The sequence below is a fragment of the Sinocyclocheilus rhinocerous genome, unplaced genomic scaffold (assembly GCF_001515625.1).
Source record: "Sinocyclocheilus rhinocerous isolate Xijiao unplaced genomic scaffold, SAMN03320098_v1.1 scaffold196, whole genome shotgun sequence".
Taxonomy (NCBI): Eukaryota; Metazoa; Chordata; class Actinopteri; order Cypriniformes; family Cyprinidae; genus Sinocyclocheilus; species Sinocyclocheilus rhinocerous.
In genome coordinates this window covers 105,097-119,743 of record NW_015633546.1, presented here as the reverse complement: position 1 = coordinate 119,743, position 14,647 = coordinate 105,097, and the positions used below count along the sequence as shown (strand labels likewise).

The 14,647-nt window shown below is 37.2% G+C and overlaps 1 protein-coding gene across 2 annotated transcripts in view; it reads right to left on the bottom strand.

The window, feature by feature from the left end:
- Positions 1–14,647, bottom strand: part of arvcfb (ARVCF delta catenin family member b) — a 133,269-nt gene that overhangs the window by 77,324 nt on the left and 41,298 nt on the right. The gene's annotated exons all lie outside the window — the stretch shown is intronic.

Here is a 14,647-nt window from a genome sequence, read left to right as displayed (position 1 = left end):
TTTTTGTGTACACACACACACACACACACACACATACACACATTAATAAATTAATGAAATGCACAAATACACGAGTATAATATATTGTACTGCATATATATTCTACTGCAAAAAAACTGAATTATATTGAAAACCCTGGAGTGTTGAATCTTCAGGGTACAATAATATGAGGGCTCAATATAAAGGTTTGAGACAAAGAGAAAAAAACGAAGCTCTTGAGACCTCATGTCATCAGGCAAGACGGTAAAAAAACAACAAACAAACAATCAAAAATAAAATGCTTCCTGAAGCTATAGCACTTGTAAATGAAATTATGAAGCAAAGGTGGTTGAGGCAACCATAAAAAACACTACAAATGACAGAGAAATAAACAACAGCAAACACTACAATCAGTCTGGGGAGAACTGTGTGTGTGTGTTGGCAGAGGCCACAGGTGGGCCGATGAGGGATGATGCCAAAGGTAGCCATTTGTTTTCCATCCATCTTTGAATGCATTAACGAGCAGGCAGTTTTTCACTGATTAGCATAGTGGAAGGCTTCAAAGTCTGCGCCCGGCCAAATTGATCCGTAGCCTGTCTTGCTAATCATTGACTTCTAGCCTTTCATGTGTCAGTATCATTTCTCTGCATGGCAGTTCAAGTGGTTGCCTGTCCAACCTCAGAACTATATTCTTCTAAGAGAAACTGAAGTCAAAAAACTTTTTCTTCCTTCTGGAGTGAGTACGTTTTAATTGTTCCATTAATTGGCCTAAGACAGGACTGACAGTACATTAATTGATTGAAACCGATGATTGATGAGGATAAAAACATCTCAACTGAAGTGGCTCACTCCTAATAGCTGAGTGCCACATGGATTATGCAGGCGTACCGCACAGAAACAAAGCTTTGATTAACTTTCTGACAGCCCAGAAGCAGACTTGAGCAGAATTCAATATGAGAAAGTAATGAGAGACTTTTAAAGAGCCTATTAGCACCCCTGTGAAAGCACAGATAAATATGTCTCTTTTCAGCATGGATTTTTATATGGGAATCATGGTATAACATGACAAATGAACACTGAAAGTATCTGTTTCTAATGACATTATGTTAATAAGAATCGAATCTGGGTCTTGGTTCCCCACATACGTTGGTTGCACTTCATGGCCATTTATTGTCAGCCTGAAGGAGCAAAATATAGTGCTTATGCAATTACAAACACTGAAATTTAGTTCTCAGTGATATTTTTGAAACTCAACTTAATAATATTCTTGTAATTGTCTGCTATCTGTAAATCATTAATACTAACATTAAGGGATACTTTTTTTTTTCAGAAAAAGCTGTGAGAACTAAAACAAATTCCAAAATTGTTGAAGATAAACATTTAAAAAGTAAAGAAAAGAGCATATCTCTCTGGGGACATTATTGGTTAAATTATCACGAAACAGAGGCTACATCAAACCACCAGGCACTGTCTAGAAAAGGTCATCCCACAAAACTGTCTGCTCGAAGGAAGAGGATACTCTTGTGAGCAGCTTCAGAGAGGCCAACGATCCCTTTGTAGGAGCTACAGAGTTCAGAAGCGCAGAGGAACAGAGTTTAAAGCAAATAAGAGTGAAAAGATGTTTGAGGGAAGTAAATGACTTCTCTATTGCAAAATAGCACCAGGTGTTGTGCGTCATTGTCTTGTTGTTCATTGAATTTATCTATAGAATAGTATCAGTATATATCAATGGTGGATATTTTTACAGGTTACATTTAAAATGATTATCATAGAAGCTGGAAATATTTTTTCACTGTGTTTTTACTGTATTTTAACTCTCAATTTTTCCATAGTTTATGCTCGTGAAAACAAGTAAAAAAAAAGAAATCTGCCAATGAAAAATACTTTGCAATACTTCAAGATATATTATTTGAAATTAAGTCTCTCATGCAGTCTTGCTTCTAAAGTAAGATGACCTTGTTTTAAGGACGTTCAGATATTCTTGCTGATCCACATACTGATTATTATTATTATTTTTTACCATTAACTGGCAATCTCTTAGAAATCCTTTAAAGCACTGATAGACTTTTTCTGTACTACCATAAAAGTTCCTTACATTTGAACCTTATGATCAGCACAGTTCTGCCACCTACCCAAACAGGACCCCTTATAGAAATATACAAAAGCAAAATGAGATCTGTGGGAGACCTGGAGCCAGGTCTAGTTTATTTACAGTATAAAAATAAACACCTGACCATTACACCAATAGCTTTCAGGATGTAAAAGTTTAATGTTCACCAGCCATCCATGATGTTTGCTTTTCCAGTGAAAATTCCCCTTAAATGATAGGGCAAAAACCCATTAAAAAAAGTCTCCTCAGTCAGCGGACAGAGATATAGGCCAAAAAGGCAGGCTGAGGATTTTGACACCAAACTGAGCATCATTCAGTAGTGTCTTCATCACGGATGATCCGCACCGCATGGGGGAAATCTGCTGCCACAGATAGCAGCTTTGCCTCCATGACAACTACACAGGTGAACTCCTGAACCCACCGTTGCGTTTGTGTGTTTTTGCGCGTGTGCTTGCATAGCATGTCTTGCATAATTGAGAGAGGAGTTTCTGGGCAACCCAACGGGCTTTAGAAAATTAGCCTCTTTTTAATGCGTTCTATTTTTAGAGAGAAAGGAACACCTACAATTCCTTTCTTCTGGAGAAAGACAGTAGACTGACAATAATTATAAACATCTGGGGCATGTCTAATACATTAATCACAGGTTTCTTTACACTTCCTTCTTACGGTAGTTATGCATGTAGTAAACCCTTCAACGTGAGAGTCTCTGAGCATTGAGAACACATTCAAAGCTGTGGGAGAATCGGGTGTTCCATAGCAACATGCCAAAGACCGATTGTTAACAAGGACTTTGCTAAGGATACAAGCTAGAGAAAAAGCAAGACCTCAGTTCACTTTAGGTTTCTGCACATGGGAAATGCAGAGGCCCTTTTCATGAGCGTTATATCATGTTTCAAAACCTCTTATGTCGAATCTGCACATAATTGAGGGTTTGGTAATTGCACAGCATGGTTTCTTATGCAAAAGAAATACCAGGTGGGTTTTAATTTCATCTTTTTTTCTGGCTAGGAGTGACGCGGAGGTGTGTGAAATAAACATCAGTCTTCCACAATGGCAAATTGAGACAGAGCTGGAGAAGATAATATGAGCTGGAGCAAAGAGAGCAGATAAGCAAATGAGAAAAACGATTGGCAATTAATAAGCTTCTGAATAGCAGAGTCAGTCTGCTATCAGGCCTGTCCCTGATCCACACTGGATAAAGACCACCCATCTGCAACATTTGTGCTCTCCACACTACACACCTCAACCAACCAATGCCTTTCTAATTTCTTTAGGGTGTCATTTTTTTCTTTTTCTTTTTTACCTTTGATGCATAATCTAAAGAGTGAAAATTAGGACTGGAGATTAGAATGTCATACTACTCTTAATACAGCTGCAGTATTTAGTATGCATGTTAAGTACACTATGCAATTTTTCTAGATGCACAGGTTAAGAGAAAAAATGTACAAAAACTGTACTTTTAGCTGGTCACTGTGGCAAAAAACCTGTGCGTTTTAGTACCTGATACACAACCTTTAGGTCTGGGATTGTCCAAACCTGTTCCTGGAGGGCCATGGTCCTGCAGAGTTTAGCTTCAACCCTGATTAAACACACCTGAACCAGCTAATCAAGGTCCTCAGATTCACTAGAAACTTCTAGGCAAATGTGTGTTGGAGCTAAAATCTGCAGGAAGTTGGCCCTCCAGGAGCAGGATTGGACACCTCTGCTTTAGGTAGATAAGGTGTACTTTTAAGAATTCTGCCCCAGTGACAAGCTAAAAGCACAATTTTTGCACATCCTGAGCATACAGAAACAATGCAAGTCTTTGCATTGCCTTGCTTCTGATCCCAACGTTAGGAAAGAGTGGATGAACTTTATTTTTAATGAAGATCCAGACCGCATCAGTAAGTTGTTTACAAACAAGGCACAATTCAGAAAGATTGAAAATAAAAGATGATGCTGTGCCGACTATATTGGATCTGACAGTAATGTCGCAAAACACAAGTGTGTATTGCTTTGTCTGTTATTACAGATCGTTTGATATGTACCGAGTACTTATGCGTCCATCTACGGAGGATGTAGGCTGTCAAACATACACAAGTGTTAGCCAATCATATCAGAGGGCGCTTACTTTCGAGTCTACAATCAGCCATGAGGGTGGTCAAAACAGGACAGAAAATAGCCAATTACTTCTAATTTATGATGGTTTTTGATGTAAAAATCTTGATAACATTTTAAGCGGACCTCAGAGAACAGTACAAAATAATAAAAAAGGCAGTCCATGACCCCTTTAAAACACTAGGCATCACACACTTGCTGTCTTTGTAAATTGTTGAGTAAAACTGGCCATCAAACAAAACCAGACTTTCAAGTAATTCTGAGCACAACAAAATTCACGCAGGACCATACACGCATGACAAATTAATACAATTTGTGTTTTAAAATCAACTCCAAATATCAAACATGTTTGATATGCTCTGACTGGATGAAAGCATACTATGTGCCCATCATACACTACACAATTTTACGTGAAATCTGAGCAGACTTGCTCTGACAGATCAGGGAAAAGTTGCGCAGTGTATCACAGCCTTTAAATTTGTTTGTCTCCCATTAATCTTTCCTGTTTCACTAAAGTTTAACCAACTATTTAAAAAAAAAAAAACAGTATACAATGTACCCTGCACAGTATCCATTAAGTAGTAAGCTAGCATCCCACTGAATGAAAAACGTCTCAAATTTTGTTTCGATTCATTTGTGTCTGATTAATAGTTTCACAACCATTTGCACAGTGTGTGAGACACCATCAACTAACTTAAAGGAGTAGTTCACTTTCAGAATGAAAATTCTGTCATCATTTACTCACCCCCCACTTGTTCCAAACCTGATATTGTTCCAAAAAGAAGATATTTTGAAAAATGTTGGGATCCGAACAGTTGATGAGCACCATTGACTTCCATAGTATTTCTTTTTCCTACTATGGAAGTCAATGGTGCTCATCAACTGTTCGGATCCCAACATTTTTCAAAATATCTTCTTTTGTGTTCAACAGAAGAAAGAAACTCGTACAGGTTTGGAACAAGTGGGGGGTGAGTAAATGGTGACTGAATTTTCATTCTAAAAATGAACTACTCCTTTAATATCCCTCCGGAGAAGTTCAGAAAGATACAGAGAAGATTAGTTTTCTCACCTCCACTTTGTTCATTATAGTTGCCATGCATCACCTGGGCCACAGCCTCACCGTCAGTAATGCATCGCGCTCTGGCTAACAGGATTTCAGTCAGACCTCACGACAGCAATCATCTGTAAGATCTTACACAATTAATCCCTCTGCCAAGAGCGTTTGTATAACCTTGGGTCATACCAGTTTCCCATCAACTTTTCCCCTCAGGAGCAGCTCTGCTTCAGCCAGGCCTGAGCCAACGGATAGATGGGAGGGGAGGAGGGGTCGGGCTGTGGCATTCCACAGAGAGCCGCAAGTAACGGATGGTCAAAAGCGCTTAGAGACGACGGCTGGCAGATAAGCTTGACTAAAAAAGGGATGGAAGGACGAGGGATGAAAGAGAAAAGGCGAGGTAGAGAAGCTAGCAGGCTGTAATGGCTCTGCTAATCTCTTTGTCCTCCCGAGTGATCTAGTGCCAAATCTCCATCCTCTCATCGTCTCCGAACACGGGGGCCTCATTTTAGACATTCCTCACACTTTGGCCGCAGCCGCTTCTCTAACAACAGCTTTGGGAAGCCGTTCTCTCTCTCCCTTGGCCACCCCTTTTGTTCTTTTGTTCCAGATTCCCAGGTCTGGACAAAAAAAAAAATGGCGAAGAACCTCAAAGCAGACCCTCTTTGAAAAAAAAAATAGTATTTACTCAGCGAAGCACAACTTTTTGTCTGGCACAGGTTTTCAAGCTTTGTTTGCATAATGAATAAAAATACATGATCTACGTGATTCCATTAACCCCCCACCAGACTTGCTAGATGAAAAATATTTTTGCGATGGTAATTTTGAACATCTGGAAAGAATTAGTCACGTATCCAAGTTATACCCTTCTGAAAGATTTCTGGCACAGCGTGGCTTGAAAAAGCACACAGTCGCCCACACTCTCACACTTTCACTCATATAATTCAGCTTATGGTGAGTGCTCCCTTTCTGGAATGCAACCCTGACAACACAGCCAGAGCATATATCACTTCTGTTTGCCTATAAAACTTGGTAAACAGAATAAGAAGTAAGCAGTGGGCAAAAAAAAAAGAAAATCCCCAAAACAAGACACCTAAACCTTTCCAATAGTCCCAAAACAAACACAGGAGTTTGCTATAAGTAAAACCTGTTAAAAAATATACAATGCAAAATATTCAAAACAGATAATCAAAACATTACACTACAATCACAGGGTAAAAATAAAATAAAATAAAATAATAATTTATATTTATAAACCAACCATTTAACTAACTAAATAATTAAAACAGATAATCAAAACATTACACTATGATCACAGGCTAAAATAAAATAAAATGTAAAAAATAAAAATATATAATAATTTATATTTATAAACCGACCAATAAACTAACTAATTAACTAAAACAGATAATCAAAACATTACACTACGATCGCAGGCTAAAATAAAATATTTAATTAAATTTAAAAAAAAATATATATATAATAATTTATATTTATAAACCAACCAATTAACTAACTATAACAGATAATCAAAACATTACACTACGATCGCAGACTAAAATAAAAATAAAATATACTAAAATGTAAAAAATAAATATAATAATATATATTTATAAACCAACCAACTAATTACCTACTTAACTAAAACAGATAATCAAAGCAGATTTTCAAATTAGCAGGCTAATCAGTTAACGTATGCTACCATAACAGGATAATCACTTGGTAAGCTAATCTAAATCAGAAAGACAAATGTATAATGTACAGTCCTTTTAACTGACAGAATCACTTTGCAATCCAAGAGGGATACAATTTAGCATTAAATCAGACTACAGGAGGAGCAACGGCCTTGTAGTAGCTTGTTTGTTTGATTAGAGGATATGAAAATGAGGCAGTAATGCACAGTGTCACTGCATGAAATGGGTCAAGCAACTTCAAGCTATTGCTATCCAGGGTTTCAAAGGGCAAGAGCCCATATGGACGTACATCAACAACAGCACGCACCGCAAATACTGTTTTTGTATGATACTTCTGGCTGCCAGTCAGCAATGTGGTCTCTCCAGGGAGAGGCGCTGGGAGCCTTTGCCAAGAGATCAGTTCATGCGGGGTCTCCGGGCTGTGGCCATGTGCAGGGCAGGAAAGACATGTGTTTGACTTCCTCCTGTCACTGCACTTGCTCCCGCTGTCCTGTTTGCTGCTTCTACCACTGAAGGTCCAGCTGTCAACAGATCAAATATCAGGCCTGGGGACCAGCCAGCCTCTGAAACACAGTCACACAGAGGGCTGGATAGCGGCGGTGGGCCATCATGGACACTTTAACAGTCTGGGATGAGTGATTGCTCAGTTCACACGTTCTGTCTATCACATCCTTATCTCGTCCTAATGCGCAGCCACTCAGAAGTGATTAAATCAGCGACAGACTTTATGATTGCATGTGTGCGAGCGAGTGAGCGGCCGCGTAAAGTCACACCAGTGAGCGAGCTGCCTCTCTAACACATGCTGTAGGAAAAGGAAAGACATGCTGTCATGGAAACCCTTGATTTACAGCACGGCTTGTATTGTGCAGTCAGATAAAGGCTGTGTAATATATCCAGTGACTTGAGAGATGCATACACACAGAGCTCAGGGCTCAATGCAATCTATCCTGCTCTGCCTTGACCTGTTTAAGGTGGTTATATTCTTCACAATTCTAAATTTATGAAGCCTTATGCATCACATACATAGATTTATAACGAATACTGTAGCTATGTGAACTGGTCTTATAGTCATCCATCTCAAGAGCTAAAACATTACTTACCCATGTCAAGGGCCTCTCAGCACCTGAACTATACTTCACAAATGCTAAAAGCAACAGGCATTTCATGGCCCATTGACTAATGCGGTGCAGTGCTGTTCAGTGTATGCATGCAGTACACGACTGGAGCATTCAGGAAAGACGTCTGGGAGCTTGATCAAGCATCTGCACGTTACGGCGTCACGGAGACGGTGCTGTGAAATCGAGGAGCGGCCGGACGATCTGTTAGAAACCCACCCGGTCCTGTCTGTGCCGCCGAGATGTGGCTATTCATACCTCAAGTGAAAGGTCCATCTGTAAGCAATATTCTCTCAGGATCCATATGACCCCTAAAAGCACAAGCTACATGAAGAAACTGGATCTGATCCTTGGGGCTTTGGAGGCAGTGGAGGAGAAAAGCTCCACGGCATCAGCTATTGTTGCTTGTATATTAAGATACAAGATATTTGTCTCTTTCAGCAAACCAATGTGTGTTTATTAAACAATGATTATTTGGAATAAATTGATAAAAGTAAATGACTTAAAATGGACAGCACTTTGGTCCATTTTAATGGTTTTGAAAGTGCTTTATAAATAAACGTTGAGTTGAGTTGAGTTGAGAAAGTCAATGTAACTTGCTCTCTCTGTGAAACAAACTTTCAAAAACTGTAATGAATAAATATAGTAATATATATTGATTAAAATGTATTAAAAGTAATATGTGTTATTAAAATACAGTATAATAATATTGCGAAATATTACAATTTAAAACAACTGTTTTCTATTTTAATAATATATTACAAAATTTGAAAATTTAATTTATTTCAGAATTTTCAGCACTCTTCAGTGTCACATGATCCTTCAGAAATCACTCCAACATGTTGATTTGGTGCTCAAGAAACATTTCTTGTTATTATCAATGTTGAAAACAGTTAATCTGCTTAATATTTTTATGGAAAGAGTGGTGTTATTTTTTTCATGATTCATGAACTGTCAGTTTTGATCAATTTAATGCATCCTTGCTGAATAAAAGTCTTAATTCCTTTCCAATAAATAAACTAGTCTTACCGTATTCTATTTTTGACCAAAAAAACAAGATGAACATATTTATAAAAACATGATTTTTTCCTCCTGTGTGAACTGTGCATATTTAAAAAGTAACAGACTTCTAAATTCTCTCTGTGTTTGTCCATAAACTCATGAACATGTAGCAAACAGAGTGGGTTATAGTGTCCAGAGACTAGAAAGTGAAGAGACAGGCCGAAAGCAATGAGGCAAGATATAAAGAGATACACATAGAGAAAAAGAGAATAAAAAAAGATAGAGAGTTATACTGGGGCATCATTAGTTCTAATGTATTCCAGCCCACTGCCATTCAATTTCAGCGGCCCACTACGAAGGTGTGTTTGATTAGTGGCAGATTGGATTTTGATTTCTGGAATATTGCCTCCTAATTGCCTGTTTAGATTTCTAATCTTAGATTAATGGCACACAACAAAAGAGCTTGTGGATAATAAACCAATAGCTGAAGCGTAGCTAATTCACTCCCTCTACTCGGCTATGGAGAAAGAGTGCTCTTTCATTACGCAAAAACAAAGGGCATTATTGTGCGTGACTTGCTTTTATAACAATCAACGAGTCTCTGTCGAGTGTTGCACAAACCGTGACCTGTAAAACACGGTCTTTATGAAAGTATCACTAAATCTGCTTTCATAATAAATGATCATTTTAGGCACAGCTCACAGAAGTTACAGAACGACAACCAAATATTTCTGGAACAAGCCTGAGATGTGCTAGAGAGACTACGCTGAGGCATCAATCATGTTTGGAAAAACAAAAATCAAATCTATAAATGCAGCTGAGGTGAGACAGACCAGTTATGCTGGTATTGTTGTGCAATCTCTTAATATCTCATGGAGCTATTTCTCATGTAGTCATAGTGTGAAGAAATATCAATAAATAAACCTACACTCTAAAAAATGCTGGGTTGTTTCAACCCAATTTTGGGTCAAATATGGACTAACCCAACTGTTGGGTTAAAAAGTTAATTTAAAAATGTAACCAAAATTTAACCCAACAGTTGGGTTAGTCCATATTTGACCCAAAATTGGGTTGAAACAACCCAGCATTTTTAGAGTGTACAGACAGAAAAAGAAAATATTTTATTAAATAATAAATGTAATTGATTGGATTACTAATTTAAATTTTTTATATAATTTGATCATTTAATTATTGTTAATTAAGACTTAATATTCTACACATAATATGCTGTCTGCATGAAAAAATAAATATCTTTGCAAGCAACTGATTTGAATTATGTTTAGGGTCAGAACATTCATTATCTGATGTTCCAATAAGTAGATCTCCAAGAGATATCACAGCTGCCCACAGCTGGCCTGATATCAAACCCTCATTAACGCAGGAAGGAAGTGGCAGTACTGAGAAAGATGGCTTGTTTGTGTGAGTGTATCTGTGCATACATCCACGTTTGTGTCATGTCCAGAGATATCCAGCATGCCTCATCTAATTACAGCTGGAATCCTGGAAGTGTGACCCAACAGTTCAACCTTACAGCTGCCAAAACCATGTAGTTTCACTTCAACACCTCTCCATTCATCAGCCAAGTAACAATAAGACATCCAACATCTGATTATCCTTTTAATAAATTGCCAAATCTGAGCTTTCAAAGCAGTAGCACTAAAAATAAATCAATCACAAATCATGCAATAAAATGCCAAACACTCAAAAATGCCAAAATAGTCTAAGCTGAAATAACATGCTTACACTATCAAGTTTGAGATCAGTTAGATTTTTTTTTTAAGAAATTCATATTTTTATTCAGCAAGTATGCATTGGCTCACAGTGAACGCAAAGTGACAGTAAAGACTTTATATTGTTACAAAAAAATTTGTATTTTAAATAAATGCTGTTCTTTTGAACACTTTATTCACCAAAGAATATTATACCAAAGAATACAAAAATACTAAGCAGAACTGTTTTCAACATTGATAAGCATTGTAAGCACTGGAGCATTGTATCAGTCCAGGAAGGAAATGCTAAGGAGCCCTCAAAGCTTTCCTGTCCTAACTGCCTGGAATTCAGTTCCACCCCTGCTGAAGAGGAAGTCAGTTAATCTCACTGTAATCTGTCATCGATGGAGTTTTGGTTCCTTGCCGCTGTCGGCTCTGGCTTGCTTAGTTGGGGACACTTAATTTCCAGCGATATCATCGACTTGATTGCACAGATACTATTTAAACTGAACTGAGCTGAATGAAGACATCACTGATTCAATGATGAACTGTCTTTAACTGGAAAATTAGTGTTTACTATTGTCATTTTGCATTATTGACACACTATTTTCCTAATTAATGCTGTTCAGTTGCTTTGACACAATCTGTATTGTTAAAAGCGCTATATAAATAAAGGTGACTTGACTTGACTTGACTTGACTAAGGAGCCCTCAAAGCTTTCCTGTCCTAACTGCCTGGAATTCAGTTCCACCCCTACTGAAGAGGAAGTCAGTTAATCTCACTGTAATGAGAGTGTAAATTATAAACAAAATGACTCACTATAGAATAGTCACAACAAACATTTGAACAGCTTTTAGATCAAGAGGGTGCTTCTACTAAATACTGAGCATTTTTCAGTTTTTCTTTTTTAATAAATTTGCAAAAATGTCAACAATTCTGTGTTTTTCTGTCAATATGGGGTGCTGTGTGTACATTAATGAGGAAAAGAAATTAACTTAAATGATTTTAGCAAATGGCTGCAATATAACAAAGAGTGAAAAATTTAAGGGGGTCTGAATACTTTCCGTACCCACTGTATGTGCAAATCAGCTATGAGTTTCTCTCTAATTTTCCTTGAAATGTACAGCCTACACAATTCTGACCTTCTTGAACCTTTCGTCTGGTCTGAACACATACAACATCATACACTGCATAGAATACAGAGAGGATTATAAACGAGAGACTGAAGAGGTCAAAGTCAAGAATGTTCCTATAACTTGCACACTAGTGTGAGACACAGCACTTCAAACCATTCAGCGGTTCTGCTGAAGAGGAAGTCAGTTAATCTCACTGTAATGAGAGTGTAAATTATAAACAAAATGACTCACTATAGAATAGTCACAACAAACATTTGAACAGCTTTGATGAGATACGGCTAGATTAGTGTGTCTATGTTCGTTCTGAAATGTGATGACTAATTCAGGAAGGTGGTTAGAGAGTTTAGTCATAAGTAATGCATCCGTCTGACATTAAATAGTGAATTAGGTAAGAGTAGGCTGGTGGATCTGCAACACGTTTCGGCAGATTTAAAGGGCTGCTACATCACTGTTCCACACTGACCTAAATGAACTAAGTATAACTGTGGTACTTAATGCAGTAAATACAAATACAGGCATAAATATTATAATATTTACTAGTTCTGAAAGAAGTCGTATGCTCAACAAGACTGTATTTGATCAAAAATCCAGTAGAAACTGCAATATTAAAATATTACAATTTAAAATAATTACAAATGTAATATATTTCTCTGAAGGTTAAGCTGAATTTTTATAATTGGAACAATTTGCATTATTCCAGTCTTCAGTGTCACATGATCCTTTGAAAATCATTCTATTTTGCTGATTTGGTGCTCAAAAACATTTCTTATTATTATCAATGTCGAAAAAAGTTATATCAATGAAAGTAATATTTTTTGTGGAAATTTTTTTTTCTGGTTTCTTACAGAAACAGAAAGTTCAAAAGCATAGCATTTTTTAAACATACTTTTTGCAAATGTAACAACCTTTTACTGTCACTTTTGATCACTTTAATGCATTCTTTCTGAGTAAAATTTAAATTAATTGAATTTACACAAATCTTTTACTGATCCCTATATTTTGAACAGTAGCGTATCAATTATGTACATTAAGGGCTTTCAACTTTTTGATGCCAAGGACCCATAAATATGATCTTGTTGCAAGGGACCCCTTCTTAAAATAAAAAAGACAGCTATATATATTTTTTCATGTATGAATACCCATTTATGCTATGTGAAAAACAGTAAGTGTGATATCATAAAGACATGCTTTTTAAAATTAAATAACTGTATATAATTTATATATAGGCATCGTATTAAAATTCTAAATAAAATTAAAGATCATACAGCTCTGAAATAACCTGAGGATGTGTAAATGATTACAGACTTTTTCATTTTTGGCTGAACTATTGCTTTAACCTGAATGGGCTGGAGTCCAAATTAAAGCCGCCAATCCAAAAAAAAAAAAAAAAAAAACCTCCAACAGTGAAACGTGCAAAGAGTTCCTCTTTGACCATACAAGCTAATTTCCTGTTGTATTATTTTTCTCACGCTCTTATTTTCTCTTCAGGGCAGTGAAAGTAAAGTCACAAACGTAAAATCTATATGTCAGCACAGACGTGACAGGCCCAAGTGTGAAGTAATAGAGAAGAGCCACATTGGGGCCACATTGGGTAGTTAAAGAAATAGTTCACCCAAAACTGAAAATGTTTTCATCATTTACTCACCCTCATGTCGTTCCAAACCTGTATGAGTTTCTTTAAACATAAAAGAAGATGTTTTGAAGAATTTTGAAGAACCAAACAGTTGTTGGTCCCCACCGACTTCCATAGTAGGGAAAGAAATACCAGCATTCGTCAAAATATCTGCTTTTGTGTTCAACATAAGAAACGCATACAGGTTTGGAACAACATGTAAATGATTCAACATGTAAATTTTCTTTTTTGGGTGAACTATCCCTTTAAGTCACATGAGATACATCAGCAGTGTTTATATGTGCACCATATGTGTGGGGATTGTGGGTGGGGAGCGCCGCAAAACTAATTTGATTTCTCATAAAGGTCCACCTGCTCTGAGACAGACAGGAGGCAGATAGCGACATGTGGGGTGCGTCCTGTCCGTCCCCTCTCATTGCACTGACACTGACATGATTATGTTAATGTTACATCTTGAGTGGCACAGTCGGCCAGACCGCGTCTTAATCTGCGCCAGCATTCTGCAAACATCTGTCCTTCTGTACACCTTAGACACTTTTAAACACAAGACTCTCACACAGCCCAGCAGCCATGTAAAGACACCTCTCTGTCATAGTAACAGAACCATAGCAACACAGGAGCTGTGAAATGCTTGGGTAACACAGGTTAAGGTTGGTCTGCCAGATCTGAGTAGCACTTATTAAAGGTGAAGTATGTCATTTCTGTGCCACTAAAAAAAATTACAAAAATAACTTGATTTATACTTTTTTCTTTTTCAAAGAAAATATGTGGTGCTTGCCTGTGCTGAAACCACCAATGCTAGGGTGCAGTTAATGCAGATTCTAGAGTTTTCTGAACTGTTTTTAGTTACTACTGTAGTGTGGTTGATAAGGTTGTTCTGGGGGGTTGCTAGGTTGTTATTTACAGGTCTAAGTAAAGTGAGTTGGCCATCAAGTGTCAGGTCCCTCCTACAATGCAAGTCCACCAGATTTTTTTCACTCATTTTATCATCCACCAGGGAAAAAGTCATTGTTTAGAAAAGTAACAACACAAAAAGCTGCATATAAGAACCACATCAGCCGATCTCAACCTATCTCAACTATCAATATTATTACAGCATTACATTATTTTTTATCATG